This window comes from Dasypus novemcinctus, chromosome 10 (assembly GCF_030445035.2).
Source record: "Dasypus novemcinctus isolate mDasNov1 chromosome 10, mDasNov1.1.hap2, whole genome shotgun sequence".
Classification (NCBI taxonomy): Eukaryota; Metazoa; Chordata; class Mammalia; order Cingulata; family Dasypodidae; genus Dasypus; species Dasypus novemcinctus.
The window spans coordinates 113,987,644-114,006,943 of NC_080682.1; the positions used below are offsets into that span (position 1 = coordinate 113,987,644).

Sequence of the window (19,300 nt, forward strand, 5' to 3'; positions counted from 1 at the left end):
GAAACACAAAGTTATAAATGTGATACGATGTCATAAAATGAAAGCGATAAGGCTGCTGGTAATATTAATTCAACTAATATGTCCCGGGCTGACTCCTAAGGTTCATTGTCATTATGGTCTGAGTATAGATTACAAAACATTTGGCCCAAAATTCATTTCCTGCAGGCTCCATCCAAACATTCATGAAGATCCTATCTATTGAAGGAAGCTCTTGGACCACAGTTGTAAATATGTAAGCCTACCAGCTTTGTGCCTTGAACAGATTTGATGAGTAAAGTGATTCTAGAGCCATTCAATTTGTGACCCATGCAGAAAAGTAACTGGTTACAAAATTGCCAAATACATTTCAATTTAGATGAACTAAGACCCTGTAAAAATAAAAATGGCTAAAAAATCATGTAATTAATATAGCTCTCCGAAAGAGAGATATAATTACAGTAATCATAAATCGTTTTACTCTCAGAACTGTAAATAGAGAAAAAAGGGAAACTAACAAACCCCCTTTACCAGCTTTCTTCCTGGTGAGAAAATATTTTTTTTGACATGGGTAACTGTCACACGATTGTCAGTTGGGACAGAGTGAGGGAAGAAAAACCATTTTGTTTTCATTTCTGGGAAGATCATTTTTCAGGAATTGTCACTAATGTTCTTTGATAAGCATGAACTTTTCACACCTCTGATAGCTCCCAGGTGACCTCTGAGGAAAAGGGAATGATCATAACGAAACACCTTTAAACTTTTATGTAGCCTTTATTCTAAGCCTAAAATGAGATGTTTTAGGGACAAATTTTGACAAAGTCAGGTTTTGTTTTGTTTTTTTCCCCCTGCCTACTGTGGGGGTCTGGGAGGCAGAGATTCGGATACAACTGTTTTTTTTTCATGCTGACTCACTTTTCAATTCCATTGTTAAAAAAAAAAAACAGGATATTTAGGATATTTGAGTCAACCTAGCATTTATGCTTATCCAACTATAGAAATAGTTACTTAAAGACAGATGCTCCACATTTGGGGAGAACTTGATTTTTTAAAGCCACTTACAATTTTTTTGGCACTTTTCTCCAAACTATTTTCAGGTTGCTTACATTAATATGATAATTTGGATAATTGCATAATGATCCGGGGTTCTCTCCCAGTATTTACCTCATAACCAAAAACAGTGGTAAAAAGAATAATTTAGCACAGCAGAACTTTCAAATATAACAATATTTGAAATGTATTATTGTGCTAAAGCAGATGAGAAGATTCTTTCAGTTTTTATTTATTGATTCAACAGAAAGTTTGAAAGGGAAAGAGAAAACGGTCTTTGTCTCGCATGCAAAATAGTTTTTTTTTTTTATTTTTCTTCTTTACATATTTATTTTGGATATGTCTTACCTAGATTAAGAGAAAACAAGGATTTGAAAAGCAGAGTATCCCTTTTATTATATATATATATATATTTTTTTTACATAACCTTTTCAACCTAGTTTCAGTAACTACCTGTCTCTCCCATCAAAGGAGAAGGGTCCTGCACATTACAATAGGCAAAAAAGGCTTTTAGGAAATAAAATATTTTAAATTGATCCATTACAATTTTTCAGTTTTCTTTAGCACTACATTAGAAAGTGGGAAAAAGACAGAAGAAAATATGTATTTCAAGCAACCAGACTGTAATAACCTTAGTTGGTAACACACTCTTCAAAGCAGGTTCAAGTGCTCATGTGGATGCTTTTCCATACCTTAAAAATTTTGTTTACTCTTATTAATCACAGCCAGTGTTTATCCAAACCCTCTGAAGTATATTAAAGAGTTACAGTTAGAGAAAATAACCCTAGGCAAACACAAACTAGAGGAAAGCACATCTCTTAAAATATTGAGTATTTGTAACTTGACTACATTATCAGAATTTAGAACTGCCAATTCAAGATGGAGAACATGCATAGGAAGTTATTTAAAAGGAAACAGAATTAGACATATGAAATACAGATTTTTAAGATGAAAAGAGCTCCTTGGAAGGACAATGAAGTAAACAACATGGGAAGCAGAAAGGAAAACGAAGAGGGCTTAATATTAATAAAGTCGACTTATACTCTTTACTACACAAAAGGAAAAATAAAGCCCTTGAAAAATATTTTAAAATTGCAAACTGCTACAATAATTTACTGAAGCAAACTGCAGGCAAATGGTAGCTATGAAGAGGACCATAGGAGAAAAAACAGGAGTTTCCTAATTATTAGAAAGAAATAGTTCTTTTGGGAGGGGAGGGGAGGGGAGAATGGTATAGGGAAGAACAAATTTTACCTCTATCTCAGAAAGAAAACATTTTTTAAAAATGCAGTTTGTTTCTGTGATGACTTTGGTATCTGATGACTAACCCACTGCAAATGAAATTTATGGAGACAAAGGAGAAGAAAAGTGTGGGGTAGAGATGCTAGCTAGTGAATTGGTAACAATGTGGACTTATACTGGAGTAGAACAACTTTTAGTTGTAGACCCATCCAATCCATCCTGTAACATTTTCAAATCTATTCGACATACCAAACAAAGTCAATTCCAAAAGCATCCCTTCTATCCTCATTCCATTTTCTACCCCCATATTGGAGGGAAGGCAAATCTGCAACACTCTGAAAATAAAACAATGGTACATTTTAGACTATTCACTGTAGGTGTCTCACTCTCCATTCCCTGGCACCCCAAACAGTGTCAGGAGTAGGTGTAAAGTAAGCCTCTTTCAGAGATGACATTTTGTTACCCCTCTTTTTTGGAAAAAAAAAACAAAAACAAAAACAAAAAACAAATCAGAGAAAATTAATAATTTTTTAAAAATTTCAGTGTTTGTGAAAAATGAGCTGTTCCTTATATTGTACTCAGCAAAACTTCATTCTTTCCAATAGCCATCAAACATTTCTGACAACGAAGAATGAATAGGGCAAGGCTTCAATTCCAGCTTCTAAAGTATACAGAAGGATTGAAATTGCCCTTCTAATTCTCTAAAAATAAGCCAAAACAGATGAACTTATATAAAAACATTACCTGTCTCTCCCATGGACAGCAATAAGTGATCCACACCATGAAAATCCCCATCCCAAGGGAAGTGGCAATTCTCAGAATTTTAGATAAAAGTCAGAGCCATTATTATACAGATTATTAACTCTGTCTATTGAAGCCTTTCCTCTTCTGAAGTATTACTATTAAAAGGGAAACAGAACAGAGCTGTTTCCTTTGACCTAGAACGTTTGGTTGCAGACTTCTGTTTCTTCACTCATGGCAGTGTCTTTCACTAATAGGGATCTGGAATGAACCAATGATAAAGCAATAAAAAAAACAAAAGCAAAGCAAGGGTCAGAGAGTAATAGCGGGAGTATGTATAAGGAAATGGAGGGGACAAAAAAGAAAGATTCACAAGAGAAAATCTTCACCTGTAATTTAGACCCTTAACAACCCTCCTTATCCCCTCAAAAACTCTTAAATCTCAATGCTCTAAAAACCTCAAAGACCGCTGGTTACCATGAACCTCACATTCTTCTTTAAAAAGGCTTCCAAACAAGCGCTAGGATATTGTAGTGATTTTATTAGTGCTGAGGACCAGCTTTTTTAAAAAGGCCACTGGAAAGCTATGATTTTAGAGGCTGGCTGTGCTTCTTTAACCCTATGTCTTGCCTTCAAAAGTACTTCTTGTGGATAGGACCCCATATCAGAATAATCTAATTTCTCCCAGCCCCACAAAATATAGCAACGAAGACAAAAAAAAAAAAAAAAAAAAATCAGACTTTCCGTTAATAAATAAGGAATCTCAGTTCCACAACACAAAACACACATGTTCAAAGTGCAAATTTCTGCCATTAGCCTGGGACTTTTCTCGTCTCACTGGTACAGAGCTCTGTCTTACAGTAAGAGACCATGTAAAGGGCAGCCCCCTCTCTCTTGGGAGCCTGCTTCCAAGCAAGTGAGCACCATTGAGAGCCATATGAAGGTGAGGGGGACTGAGGTACTGGGGTCAAAGAGGAGGGAGGTGGTCCCCATGTATCCTTCCCTTCTGAAGCCCAATGGGGAATGGAGGAAAAGGGGGTGAGAGACGTGTGCTGTTTTAACAGCTCACACTATTAAGGGGCCCTAAAGTGCCAAGTCAAGCTGCCAGCCTCTGGAGATTAGAACTGTATATGATACTTCGAGGATAAGTGTGCTGTGGTGGGTAGAAGCAAGAACTATAGGGCAGCAGTAAAGGAGAAGGGACTTAGAGGATGGTTATGTACTATAAGAATTAGAAGCTGATCCAGAGTACATCAGAGTTATAGGTTGGCAAAGGGAATCTGTCGATTAGCAGGAAGTCTGCCTGGCTGGAAGTGAGTTTGAGAGCTTCTTCTCACATTAAGAGCTTCTTTTTTTTTGGTCCACCTTTCTGTTAAAGGAGGCATCATTTTTATACAGGGGACAACAGAGGGAGAATAGGGAATAGGTGTGTGTGTGTGTATGCGTGTGTGTGTACGCTGTATTCCACAATGGAAAGAGCAGGCCCTTCAGTTATTTTACTAGATTTTAAATGCTTTAAATTTTTTTTTTTTGTCCTTTTATCTTTTAAATACAAAGTCTGAGCTACCCCAGTGCCCAGTCTTTCTCCTACTAAGGTCCAGTAGAGTCTGAATCTTCAATGAGAACCTCTGTGGTAGCACCGAGGATATCCGAGTTCATGACCAGCCCTTCAGTGCCCCCACTGCTGCTGCTTCCCACAAAGATCTTCCCATCAGCCATCAGGCTCACCCGTTCTGTCCCACTGCAGTATGACTTTGACATCCCTTCAGCTTCAAGCAGTAGGCATTCTCCAGAGGTTGAGTTTCCCAAAGGTTCAGGAAGAAGAGGAAGACCCTGACCATCTGCAGGTTGTGTCAGGGACTCTGGGTTAGTGCCCAGGATATCTGTGCTGGTGATGAGGGCGCCTGCATTGGCAGCCAGAGCTTCTGCAATCAGCACCTCGGGGTGACTTTTTGCTTTGTGTGCCACTACACTGTCCTTCTTCTCAAATTTTTTGCCACAGATATTGCAAGAGAACTGGTAGAAGGAGTCTGCATCATGCTTCTTCATGTGCCAGTTAAGGGATGCCTTTTGTCGACAAGTAAATCCACAGATCTCACATTGCAATGGCTTCTCGCCAGTGTGAATCATCCGGTGCACTGCCAGATTGTGGGAACTCTTGAAGGCCCGAGCACAATATTCACAAATATAGTCCCTCTGATCTGTATGATGTTTGGCATGTCGCAGAAGTTGCTTCTGGAGCCTGAAGAGTCGTCCACAGGAGGGATGGGGGCATACGTATTTCTTCTTCAGCAAATGCTGGTATTTAATGTGGTGCTGCAGATAACGAGGGTGAGCAAGAACAGTTCCACATCCTTCCATTTCACAACGGACATACTGAATTGGAGGCTTTTTTCTCCTTCTGGGTAACCGTGGACTTTTGTCATCTTTTCGCCTTCTTCCTCTCTTCCTAGGTGGTTCCTCATCTTCCTTAATATCGTTCTCTTCTTCTTTCACCTCTACTTCTACTTCCACTTTAATTTCTTTCTTCTCTTTCTCTTCTTTCACCTTCCCCGATTTTCTTCGTGGCTTTGGGGTTTCCCTTTCTAAGTGGGGTTTGTAAGTCTCATCTCTTGGGTCATCTTTGAATGGTATTTCCTCTTCACTGATTAACATCTCCTCCTCCTCCTCTTCTTCTTCATCACTAATGCCACCTGGAGACTGACGCTCTTCTGCAATATCATAATCAAGCTGATCTGTATTTGGTTCTGACTTGCAGATGAGCTGCAACGAACCAGTCTTGGACCTAGAGCTTCGGGCGTTCTCTGTGTCACGATGGCGAGAGACAGACGTCCTGCTACTACTACGCCAGCCTCGGCTAGGTCTAGTTGCAGCAACAGAAACTTCCCGGGACTGGGCAGAATCGTTTTCTTCTTCTTTCTCTTCCTTGGGATCTTTATCAGTTGTTACTTTTTCTATGCATAAGACTCGCGGACTCTTCTTGCCCTGAGCTGGAGATGGGGGCTTCACGGCCTGGGATTGCTGCCCTGAGGCTTCGGGAGGCCTGGCGCTGGGGCTGCTCCTCCGCCGGCGGGGATACTCGGCCTTCCTCCGGCGGGACACAGCGGCGGCGGCGGCGGCCGCAGCGGCCCGTCCCCGGTCCCGACCTCCCCTCAGCACGCGGCTGCTAGTGGTCCCCGCAGGCCCCGCCGCGGCCGCCTCAGGAGGCCGTAGCTGAGGCTCCTCTGGAGCCGCCTTAGTTGCCGCGGCCTCTCCCCCTTCCTGGTCCTGCTGCTCTGGGGGTCTCGGCGGCTCTTCTGTCTCCCCCGGCATCGGGCTTGTCCGACCCCACCCCCTCGTCCCAGGCGGCGGAGGCGGCGGAGGCGGCGGCGGCGGCGGCCGCGGCGCTGCTCCCCCCGCCCCCCTCTGCAGTTTTGACAAGGTTACCATCTCGAGAGTATTTTTTTCCTAAACTCCTTTAGTGTATGAAATGCAGACCCATTAAATTACTCTGGAAATTCAACTTAGAAAATTATCCTTGAAAATCTTTCACTTTGGCATAGGAAGTAAAGCTGAAATTACTGAAGCTTTGGTGGAAGAAGAAAGAAAAGGCATGGAGGAAGTAAAATATGAGCCCATGTAATTTCTGGTGTGTGGGAAGGAATTTGGGCTGGGTGTGGGACTCCAAGACGCACACCTGTGGGTCTTGCATTTCCCCTTTCTGGGTTTTTGCCTGGACAGGTAGAATATCAAGGATAAGCCAAGGCTCTTACCCTTGATACCTAATTAAAATTCAAACAAGATCACTTTTTGCCTCCCTCCATCCTACCATACTACCACACCGGACAGTCACAGCCACTTGATGGTACCATGTGTTTGGGCAAACAAACACCCAATACGAATGTGTCCTCAGCCTTCCTTGGGACCTGGGCACAGTGCTGCTGATTTGAGGGCTGCAGGCCTGCCCTGAAGGCCAGCGGGGCAGCACCAGGAGAGCCGGAGGAGAAGCTGGGAGTAGTGTGCGCTGACCTGTGATCATGTCGATACCTCAAGCTCTGCTAAATGGAGGCGGGACAGCTGGAAGAGGTGGGCTTCTCAGAGTAGGTGGGGAGACAGGCATTCTGGGGCTAATACTATATTAAGGAAGAGTTCCCAGGAGAAACCAATAAGGGAGTATGGGGAGCAGGACAAGGGAAGGGAAGAAGTCAAGATTCACAGAGGGTGGCTTCATCCTCATTTCAAAAGGACAACTCTTTTTTTAAACCTTATTTTTAAAGAAGTTTTAGATAACAGAAAAGCTACGTTGAAAATATAGGAGATTCCCATATCTTCCATCCCTCCCCCTCTCACATTTTCCCCCATTAATAACATCTTTCATTAGCGTTGTACATTTGTTACAATTGAACTAAGTGTGGTCGATAGTTCACATTATGGTTTACACTTTGCACTGTACAATTTTATAGATTTTGACAAAATGTATAATGGCACATATCCATCATTGCCATATCATACAGAACAATTCCAATGCCCTAAAAATGCCTTATGTTCCAACTATTCTTCTCCCCCCCTCCCCTGAGAGTCTCTGTCAATTACTATATTTATATTAATGTTACAAATTCTTCCATTACTACAATAATAATGTCTACTTTGATCCATGGTTGTATTCCTCCTTCAAGTTTGTTCATTCTCAATCTTGAGGATTTTGAAATGGTGAGGCCCATTCTGCAGAGGATTGAGAGGGGTCTTAGATCCCATAGGGCAGATGGAAGGAGCTTATTTGCTTGCAGTTGTAGATACTCTGCTTCTTGGGACGGGGGTTGTCCATCATCATCCTTTTGTTAGTTGTCCTGGGCAAGTCCAAGGACCTGGAGAGGAGGCGTTGGCTGCAACTCTGCTGAGATTCAGGGCTCAAACGGCATGTGAACAGACTAGAGTTAAGTCTCTGAGACCTATTTAATGCGTATAGTGCTAATTACAGGTTCAGATAAAAAGGGGTGAAAAATCATGTGTAGGGAAATAATAAATGAGTCTAGCTCTGTTACCTTAGGGGAGTAGATTATCATATATTCCAAGGTAAGGTGCACAGATGGGGTGCTCATTTCCTGAGCTTGTCTGCCCTGCCTATGGTGTCCAGATGTCTCTAAAGCCCTTGGGAGCACACCCCTGTTGGAGGCACTGTTTACTGTGGCAGTCATTGAAATCCATCTGAGACATGCATAAACATAACCTCTGGAAGAGTTTGAAATCTTGTAGCTACAAAATTTCTTTTGTATTTAATTTTCCCCCTTTTGGTCAAGGTCTGTTTCCAAATGCATTGCTAGTTGGTGCTTGGTAACAATCCCTCGGTACCAGGGAGACTCATCCCTGGCAGTCATGCCTCACGTTTTGGGGAAGACAGCATGTTTATATGCTGGGTTTGGCTTAGAGATACCACATTTGTGTAACAAGGAGGATTTCAGGAGGTAACCCTTAGGCAATAGATGTTATTAGGCTGGTTTCAATTTTCAATAATAAGGTTCATAAGTATAAGCATTAATATTGCAGTCTTGGCTTATGGTCTGTTTTCTTTTATTAGGCACTGTCTATTTACTCTAGGGTGTCTTGCCACTCTCTTAGAGAGTACAGCAAGACTCCCCAGGATGGGAATTTAATATTTTGCTGGCTATTGTGTGGCTCCCCACTGACTGAGATAACACACTATGACCACGTGAACACATTCATATTCCATAGAGGCATGCCCCAGGTGCCCCCGTTTCCACCCCCGCCCCCACTACCTACCGATACCCTGCCCCACTCACCCTTCCCTGCCCTAGTTGTCAAAAGACCACTTTCACAATTGTATTCTCAACCACAGTCCTCTACCTCCAGAGTTCACCTGATTCTTCCTCCAGCCCTCCCCCCAGCTCTGTGAATAGCCCACCCTACTCCCCCAGCGTGGCTCACACTCACACTCCAGCTTCGTCAACCCCACTCACATCGCTGCACCACCATTACGCCTGTCAAGTGCCAAACCTCCTCCATCCACCTTATCATAGATTGTGCCCAGATTGAGTATTGGTCCACCACTCGCTACTTCCTTTCTATCTCCTGGCAGCCTATCTTTTAGACTTCATGTCTGAGTCTGCTCAATATCTATAGTTCATATGAGTGAGACCATGCAATATTTGTCCTTCAGTGAGTGGCTTTCTTCACTCAACATAAGGTCTTTGAGATCCATCCATGTTGTTACATGTGTCAATACTTCATTCCTTCTTACAGCTGAGTAATATTGCATCATATGTTATACATTTTATTTACCCAGTCATCCGTTAATAGACACTTGGGTTGCTGCCAACTTTGGCAATGTGAATAACGTCACGATGAATATTGGTCTGCATATTATCTGTTCATATCCCTGCTTTCAATTCTTCTGGGTAAATTCCTAGTAGTGGGATTGCCAGATCATATGGCAGTTCTACACTTAGCCTCCTGAGGAAATGCCGAACCTTCCTCCACAGTGGCTGTACCATTCTACGTTCCCACCAGGTGGAAGCATGTTTCTATTCCTCTCTGTATTAGTCAGCCAAATGGGTACTGATGCAAAATACCAGCAATCTGCTGGCTTTTATAAAGGGTATTTATTTGGGGTAGGAGCTTACAGATACCGACCATAAAGCATAAGTTACTTCCCTCAACAAAGTCTATTTCCACATGTTGGAGCAAGATGGCTGTCAATGTCTGCCAGGGTTCAGGCTTCCTGGGTTCCTCTCTTCCCCGGGTTTGCTTCTCTCTGGGCTCAAATCCTCTCGTTTCTCCACATGGTCAGCTGCAGACTATCAGGCAAATGGCTCTGTCTCTCTTCTTGGGGTTTCTGCCATGTCTAAGGAGCTGTCTCTATTCCTCTGTGTTCTTCTCCTAGCTCAAGTCCTCTCTTCCCGGAGCTTGTTTCTCTTTCCTCTGTGAGCTTACTTCTTGGAGCTCCAGCTCAAGACTTCAGCATCAAACTCCAAATCAAATCTCCAACATCAAAATTTCCAACTCTGTCCTTTGCCATGTCTTTTATCGGTGAGTCCCCACCTCTTTTTGTGATTCAACACCCTAATGATATGGCCCAATCAAAGCCCTAATCATAATTTAATCATGCCCAGGTATGGACCAGTTTACAAACATAATCCAATATCTATTTTTGGAATTCATAACTATATCAAACTGCTACACTCCCCATCCTCTCCAGCATTTATTTTCTCACAGAAAAACTCTTAAGTGTCATCCAGACCTGAAGCAAGAGATGGATTTTTTTTACCCCTACAAAAGCAATCTTTGGCTAAGGGCCACCCAGGCCATTCCTAGGTACTTCCTGTACCTGTCTGTTGGCATAGCAGTTCTAATAACCCAAGGACCGTGTTTAATGGAAGCTGCAGATGTGGGTCACAGTTTAGTCTATCCAAAGGGGAGATCAAGCAATGAGGTAAACATGTTCCAGATTTCAGTTGTAAAGGACATCAGGGCAATCAACCACCTCTCCAGAGGCCAGGAGGCTCTGTACCCAGTACCCAGATGCACATAAGCCCTACATCTTTCTGCTCAAGTTGTTTATGCCCTTCCCTGCTACCATTTTTTAGATAGAAATATACCCAGTTCCAGGTGATGAACCATAATGGTATTTCTGGGAAAGCCATTGCTTTCCCTGATACAAGAGACAGATGCCTACAGTCCCACCCCATCTACCTTCTTCCTTTTTTGAATATTTGTGCAGTCATCTTGTAATCATGAGCCCAAAGTCAAAAGAAATTCAGAAACACAGACCCTGGCATTATTTGGGGACTTAACAAAAGCCTACACATGTCAACCTCTGACTTCTTGTTAATATTTGTTTAATTCCATGATAATTGAAAATGTTTTATATTTGGAAACAAAAGTCTTCCTAAATTCAAACATATAGCTAGTATCTTAGGGATAAGACTAGTAGGTGAGGGGAGTAATTTGAAAGAAACAACATTTTTTTTTTCTAGAGAAAAATCCTTGGGAATTACCTGAAATCAATGTTGAATTTATCATATTAGTTTAATGTTAATCTGTATTAGAATTTTCTTTTTTGTTTTGCTTTTTTTTTCCCTAACAAATATTTGGTGGGGACTTGCAAGGGAAACTAGACCACATCTTGTATTAGTTTCCTTTTTCTGTGGTACCAAGTTATTACAGAATACATGGCTTTAAACCACGCAAGTTAATTTTCTTACAATTCTGGAGGTCAGAAACCTCAAGTAAGTTTTATGGGCTGAAATCAACATGTCTACCGAGCTGTGCTCCTTCTGGAGGCTCTAGGGACAATCTGTTCCCTTGCCTTTCCAATTCGAGAGGCTTACCACGTTCCCTGCCTCATGGCCCCTCTCTCCATTTTCAAAGCATAGCATCAGCCAATCTCTTAGATCTCCGCTTCTGTTGACTTATTTCCTTCCCTAACTTAGAATTTGCTACCTTCCTCTTTCCCTTATAAGAACCCTTGTGATTACATTTGACCGACCAGGATAATAAGAATAATCTCCCTCGCTCAAGATCCTTAATTTAATCACAGCTGTAAAGTCTATTTTGCCATGTAAATCAACCTACGCCAATGTACCAGGGATAAAGAGGGGGCATCTGTGAGGAACGATTCTGCTATCACATGCCTAGACACCATCTTCAAATAGTCATTTTTTTCTCTACACTAGTAGAAATTTGGATAAGCTATGTATTGCAATTCCACCATAGATATATTGCAATTTAATGAAATTTTGAATCAATTTAATGACTTTTTTTACATATTATTGGTGAAAATTCATAGTTGCCATGAATTTATTCCAAAGGTTTAAAGACATTTTAGTCCGATGAAATCACAGTCACATAAAGATTAAGTTCTAATTCTGTGCATAAATTGAAAACAGTGCATAATCAAAATTATTCTTGAAATAGTTTAATTTCTTTTGCTTTCCCTTGTATTTTGGTTACAATTCTTTTTTTCCTCTGGGGCAGAGGAATTTCAAATCTGGAAGAGTGATGGGGTAAATCAAGAGATTCTAGCCTCCCTTCTTTTGCATGCTTTTGGGTTTTCTGAGCTTTTGACATGAATTTGTGCAAGTTAAAAGTGGCTACCACGGGCATCAACTCTTACTTAAAGAACCTGGAATTTGCATACAGAACACATACAGAATGTGAATCCTAGCTCTGACACTGAGGATCTGTAAAATTTTGCCTAGTGGTGAATTTTATTTCTTTATCAGTTTACTGAGGAATAGTTTATATACCTTAAAATCCACCAATTTTGAGTGCACTTAAATTCACGGTTTTGTAACCACCACCACAATCCAATTTTGGAACATTTCCTTCATTCCAAAAAGACCCCACTTGTGCATTTGCAGTCACTGTGCTCCCACCCCCCAGCTTCGGGCAACTACTAATCTGCCTTCTGCCTCTGCATAAGTACAGACTAAATATTATGAATTCCCACAGGGGTCCCTTGAACTCTCAGACCCTCCCTCCTCAGCACTTCATAAAAGGCATCACGTAAAATCAGGCCTTTATTTCTTCACCTTAGTCACAGATTTAGTAAGGAACCACGTTCCCTGACCCAGTTCCTGGCTTGCATTCTGATTGCTCCCACTTAGCTCACATTGGATCTCACTATTTGTGCTTCTGGTTCATGCTAACTTAGACAGGAAACAGTAGAGCAGAGTGGTCAGGAGCGTGGGCTCTCGACCTACACTGCCTGCAATCAAACCCTGTGCAAATGAGCTCAATCTTTCTGTGCCTCAGTTTCTTCATCTATAAAATTGTGATAATATTGACACCTATTTCATTGATTGGTTACAAGGATTAAATGAATTAATACATGCAAAGTATTAGAACAGTGCCTAGCATGTAAAAATATTACACCATTCTTCTTCTTAGTGTGCCTCAGACCTAATGCCTGATGTTGTTTTCCTGGTCAAAAATGTTGCTTTCGTCCCCGTTGCTGATAGAATTATCTATACTGCCTCTGGCCATACTGAATAACCTATCAAATATCACCAGACCCCTGGGATTCTAGACAGCAATATCATATTTACTTCTTTACTGAAGAACTCAGGCTTTGAAATCAGTATCTTGGATCTCTACAAAGTTCTTTTTTTTTGTCTTTGGGCAATTAACTCAACTTCTCTTCAGGCTCAAGCTGACTTACAGGGTGATCATGACTATGCAAAGATGGTTAATTTAAAGTACCTACATAGCAGGTGAGCAAAACAAGTCACCCATTTCTACAATTAGCACCACACCAGCCCCACCACGACTACCACCACTTCCATGCAATTCCTAACGCAAGCAGCAGTCATGTAGTCTATGACCTGGTCCCATAGGCCTCCAGTCATACAGGACGATCAATACAGAAGGAATTCAGGCACTGAGGATGAAAGGATTAGATGACTAAAGGAATAAAGGTGGCAAATGACCAAAAATTATTTGCTGATCTAATTTGGCTGGCCCTGTGGGAGAAAAAATTCAAACAAACCTGGAGAAAAAAAAAATGGACCAGGGCACTAACGTTTAGATTTCTTAATGGCAGAAAGTGAAATGCAGACTTAAGTGATGAGAATATACTTTTTCTTTTTTTAAATTTGGGAAGTAAAGTAATGGTATACATACTTAGGGAAATAAACTTGAGAGTAAATGAAAAGATGAGTTTATGAGGGGAAGAAAAGGAATTGGATGCCGACACCAGTTAGAAGCTATTAGAGGAGTTAGGAAAGACTTGCAAACAAAAGGCTTCACTAGGTAGTTGGCTATGAAGATGGGAAGCAGGGAAATATATATCCCCATCCCAGCAATACTGCAGGGGGAACAAGACCTGTTCACTGAATGGGGGTTGGTGGCATAGAGAAACAAAAAGCAAACATGGCCATGGATGTTGAGTGTAAAACCAGGAAAACATAAACAAGAGAGTCAGAAAGAAGTGTTACTATGAGTACATAGATTATAAGTACATAGAGTAACTAGGTAAAAAAACACAGACTTTGGATCTGGTCATTATTAGGTAATAAGCTGCCTATATTCTCTGGGCTCCAAAATCTTTGGATGTCAAGGGGGGGTGGGGGTGGGTAACGATAGTTAAATGGCTAGGTAACTGTGGAAACTAAAGTAAAAAAAAAAAAATCAAATATAGCATCTGCTACAGACCTTGAAACAGAGCAGAAGCATGATAATTGGTAACTCTTCAACCTCATTATAGTCATAATTGTTACATAGTTTGTACTTAAGGTATACCCAAATGCAAATATTGAGCATAGATAGTAGTAAAGTGGGTTTTGGAAATCAGGAGACAGACGGGGGCTAGAATTGCAGATCTCCAGTCAATGTCAAAAAGCTGTGATAGTTGATGAGCCTCTACCTAATCACAATGGGAAGAAGTATAGCAGAGCAGTTGCGAGCCCAGTTCCGGAATCAGAGTCCTTGTTTAGATCCTTGGTTTCTCCATTCATTAACTTTGACTTTGGGCAAGTTATGTAGCCTCTCTGTGTCTGTTTCTTCACTAGGAAAATAGAATTAATGATAGATCCTAACTCATAGAATGGTTATATGAATTAAATACGATTATATCTGTAAATCCTTTAAAATAGTGCCTGTCCCTCATTAAGTGTTCACTAAGTGTTAGTTATTTATGGCAGTAATTGGTAGAGAAAACTTTGAGGAAGACTGACTTTACCATGCAACAGAAAAGAAAGGAATTTGGACAGGTGCAGAAAGAAACAACCCACAAAGTAGATCTGGACTGTGTCACAAAGGCCAGGAGAAGACTTACTCTTATGAAGGAGGGAGTGATGTTATCTGATTAAATGTGTCAGTGATGTCAAAGACTGATAATACACCATAAGACTCCTTTGGCAGGCTAAATTATGGTCCTTCAAGGATGTCCACCTCCTAATCCCTGGAACTTGTGACTATTGTTACTTTACATAGTGAAAGGACTTTGCAGATGTGATTGCATTAAAGTTCTTGAGATGGGAGGATTATCTGGGTGGGCCCATTGTAATCACAAAGATCCTTATATGACTGAGACAAGAAAGTCAAAGTCAGAGAAGAAGGTAATGTGACCGTGGAAGCAGAGAGAGGAAAGCTGATAGGATGTGGGTCCATGAGCCAAGGAATGTGGGTAGCCTTTAGAAGAGGGAGTGAGGAAGGTAGCAGATTAGAGCCTCCAAAAGGAACTGACACTTTTGACACTGTGACTTTAGCTCGGTGGGACTGATTTTACACTTTCTGACCTCCAGGTCTATAACAATAAATTTGGGTTGTTTTAAATTACTAAGTTTTTGGTTTTTTGTTACAGCAGCAACAGGAAACAGCTTTATTATGATATTACTGGCAATTTTTAAAAGAGTAGATTTGGAAAAATCGCGATTTCAAAAGCCAAGACATAAAGGGTTAAGAATGGAGTGGTTTGTGAGGAAATGAAGCAGAAAATTCAGAGATCACTAATGATGCCACTCCTTCGGAGCATGTATTTTAATTCAATGTTTTAATTTTTAAAATTTAACTCAATGACGTTTTAAGTACAATTCTTGTGTCCCACTGTTTGTAAAGTGCTAGATTGCAAACAGATATGAGGTGATTCTGCCCTCAAGAAGTTCTTAGTCTAGTAGGGGGTGGGGAGAATAAAGTGTACATCATAAAGCCACAAAAATTGTTCCGAAAAAGAAGGAAGAGAAAAGAAGAGATTCATTCTGTCTAAGGTAAGGAGAAGTTGGAGAGGACTTTACAAGACAGACAGGTTATAGTCTGTGACTTGACTATAGTCTGTAGAGTAGATATATCCCACAGAAAGATCTGAAAAGAGGGCATCACAGACAATCAAAACAAATGAGTTGTGGAAAGCACAGGAACATAGGGTACGTAAAAGGTACATGATAAAAGTAGGGTTATAAGCTTTGAATAGAATTGAGAATGTCCCAAACTTATAACTAAAATAGCTACTGCTCTCCTGCTCCATTGCTACTACCCTATTCCGAGAATCATTATTTCTTATATTAATAACATCCTTTCAAAACACTCTCTCTCTTTCTTGTTATGTCACACTCACGTTTGTCTCCAATTCTTTTCTCCTTCTCTTCCTTGAACACTCCTAATCTTTCTTTATGGCCTTTGTAGTTGCTACCGTCTTCTGCTTGGAATGCATAGCCTCCAAATGTCCACATGCCTTTATCTGTCCATCAGGCCTTCCTTTATCAGAGTGGCCTTTATTGATGACCCTAGACAAGTAGTCCCCTCAGACATTCCATCTCATACCACCCTGCTTTATTTTCATGCTGGTCCTCACCACTATCTGAAATTATCTTGTCCATATATTTACTTGAACCCAATACCTGCTGAAGTTAATGCTTCTTGAGAGTGCATGCTATCAGTCTTTTTTTCACTGTTCTTCTTCTAGTGCCTACAGCAATAAATGGGGCATGTTGGACTCTCAGGACATATTTACTGAATGAACTATGAAGGTCCTTGAATGCCGTGGAATATGTTGTATATGCTGCAGCTTCAGATCTTAGCTCAGTCAGTCCCTTAGTATTTGGGTTACCTTGAAAAAATCATAATTTCTTTGAGCCTCATATATGAAAAAAATATTAATTTTCCAAATTTATAAATTTGAGGCACTTCCATAAGAAACTTTTAGTTATAAAATGGCTTACCACCATATTTCTGCTCATTTAAAATTAAATTCTAAAATACAGTTTTCAGATCAAGGGAGATGTTGACACTCACTTTATTTGATATTGTCAGAAAATAATTTCATAATTACATTCAGTTCCAGGAAACATATTTAAAGAGAGTTCTATGTTACAGAGGATGACTGATCACTTGAAAAGCTCGCAGAGGAAGACAAAGAACAAAATAGTAGAAATCTTGAAACTATGCCATAAGAATTAAAATAAGAAACTGGATTTCTATCATAAAGTAAGAAAGATACAGAGGGCATGGGGATTACTGAGTACAGAGTGAAGGGAAGTGGATGTGGTTGATTTGGTTGTTGGATACTAGCAGTCTTCAAATGTTTGAACAGTTGTCCTCTGAAAGGATTCATGAACAGTACATGCAGTTTTAAAGTACTGTGTGCCACAGCTCCAGGGCACATATGTGTCAACATATTGCTAATTGCTGCATAAAATAGGACCAAATAAAGTTGAAGGGGGACTCAGGTGAGGTCTTGTCACTGGAAGCAAGTGGTCACCAAGTCAAGTATGTGATGGGAAACATAGTCTTGAGAATGTGGTAGAGGAAGTCATCCACCCCAAAGATCTGACAGTTCATAAGAAACCATAGCATGCAACTCCAGGACAGCAAACTGATTCTCTGGTCCCTGGACTCTAAGGCAACACCGATGGCAGTTCAACATGGAACCCAAAAATGCTAGAGCTTGGCAGCCTTGTTAGAATAATGGCAAAGCCCTCCCCAGCTCAATCTTGTAAGGGCCTGGAATACACAACTGTTTCTTTTTTAATCAGGGTCACTTTCTAGCCAAGCCTTGTAAGATCTGAAAATCAAAAGATTTAACATGAAGCAATCCATATCAAACCTTCCTGGAAGGAGGAAGGGTACAAGCAGACAGATGAGTGGATGCTTGGGTGGGAGGATGGTAGAATAGAAAGAAGAGCCAAGGACAAAACAACCCAGGTGAGAGTCAGGCATGGGAAATTACATGTAAGAAATAGGAAGAAACATAGCAGGCAGGTCTGTTAGGCAATGTTTAAATGACTGGCGTTTTAAATTGACATTGGGGAGGTGGCAATAGTGGAGTTGACATCTACAGTGTTCTTTCAGACTGAAGAAACGAGAAAAAGGAAAATAGGAAGATAAAAAAGATAACATTAACTCATATTTAGTGGATATAGGGGAAATAAGTTTTAGTGTCCACAGAAATAAGGAGACAGAAATTTGGATTATAAAACTTGCAAACTTCTATGATTTCCTGGTAAGTACAAAATATTCATTTATGCTATCACTACTACCACCAAATTGGCGAAGTAGACCTCGATTTTACTTTCATAACATCTTGTATTTATCTCTGGCATATTTTATTTCACATTTGTGAATAATTAAGCTATGTCTTCTCTCTATTATCCACTAGACTAGTAAATCTTTGTGGATTAGGGCTGATTTATTTGGCCCTGAATCTCTGAACCTAATCACAGGGCCTATAACAAACAATATTAATGGGTGCCTGTTGGCCTGAAATGAATCCCCCAATTCTCCCTGTTCCATTATTCAGATGCCTGAAATTATACTTTAGGAATTTAGGCTTTACATTTTTAGGTTTGAATGTTCATATCTGACAAAATACAAATTTACCTGGTAACCTGCACATATTAATTTTCATTTATAATAATAGCCTTTGTTTATCAAATGCCTACTACAGGCCAGGTAATCTCTTTATGTGTATTACATTGAATTCTTATGCATGTTTAGCAAAATATATAGCATTTTTCTAATTTGCAGTTAAGATAAAGAGGGATGTTGAGAAATTAAGCGACTCGTTCAATGCCACACATCTGTAAGAGGCAAATGAACTCAGCTCTGATTCCAAAGCCATGAGGTTTACAATAAGCCAAGATTAAAAATTTCTTTTAAAATATTAATTTTTCTAGAATTCAGATATTCAGAAAATTGCAAGTATAGTACATACAACTCCGATATCCACAAACCCGGATTCACCAACTCAAAAACTCATAACATTTCATCACGTTTGCTCCATGGGGTTGATTTTCCCTCCCCTCCCTTCCTGTCCTCTCCCCTCTCTCTATATGTGCATATGCATGTCCATACACAGGCATACCTCGTTTTATTGTGCCTCACTTTATTGCATTTCACAGATACCGTGTTTCTTACAAATTGAAGGTTTGTGACAACCCAGCATTAAGCAAGTTTACTGCACCATTTTTTCAACAGCATGTACTCACTTTGTGTGTCTCTGTCACACTGTGGTAATTCCGTCAATATTTCAAACCTCATTATTATTGTATCTGTTATGGTGATGAGTGATCTTGGATGTTACTATTCTAATTGTTTTGGGTGCCATGAACCATGCCCATCTAGGACAGTGAGCTTAATCAAGAACTGTGTATATTCTGACTGCTCTACCCACCAGCTTTTCTGTGTCTCCCTGTCTCTCTCTCCGCGACCCGCCCCCACCATCCCCTTCGCTCCCTATTCCCTGAGTCACAATAGTGTAATTAGACCAAAGAAGAATGCTACAAAGGCCTCTAGGTATGCAAGTGAAAGGAAGAGTCTCACATCTCTCACTTTACATTAAAAACTAGAAATGAGTAAGCTT

The 19,300-nt window shown here is 40.5% G+C and overlaps 1 pseudogene; it reads right to left on the reverse strand.

The window, feature by feature from the left end:
- Positions 1–1,396: 1,396 nt before the first annotated feature.
- LOC131280108 (E3 ubiquitin-protein ligase ZFP91 pseudogene) lies at positions 1,397–6,358 on the reverse strand (annotated as a pseudogene).
- Positions 6,359–19,300: the final 12,942 nt, after the last annotated feature.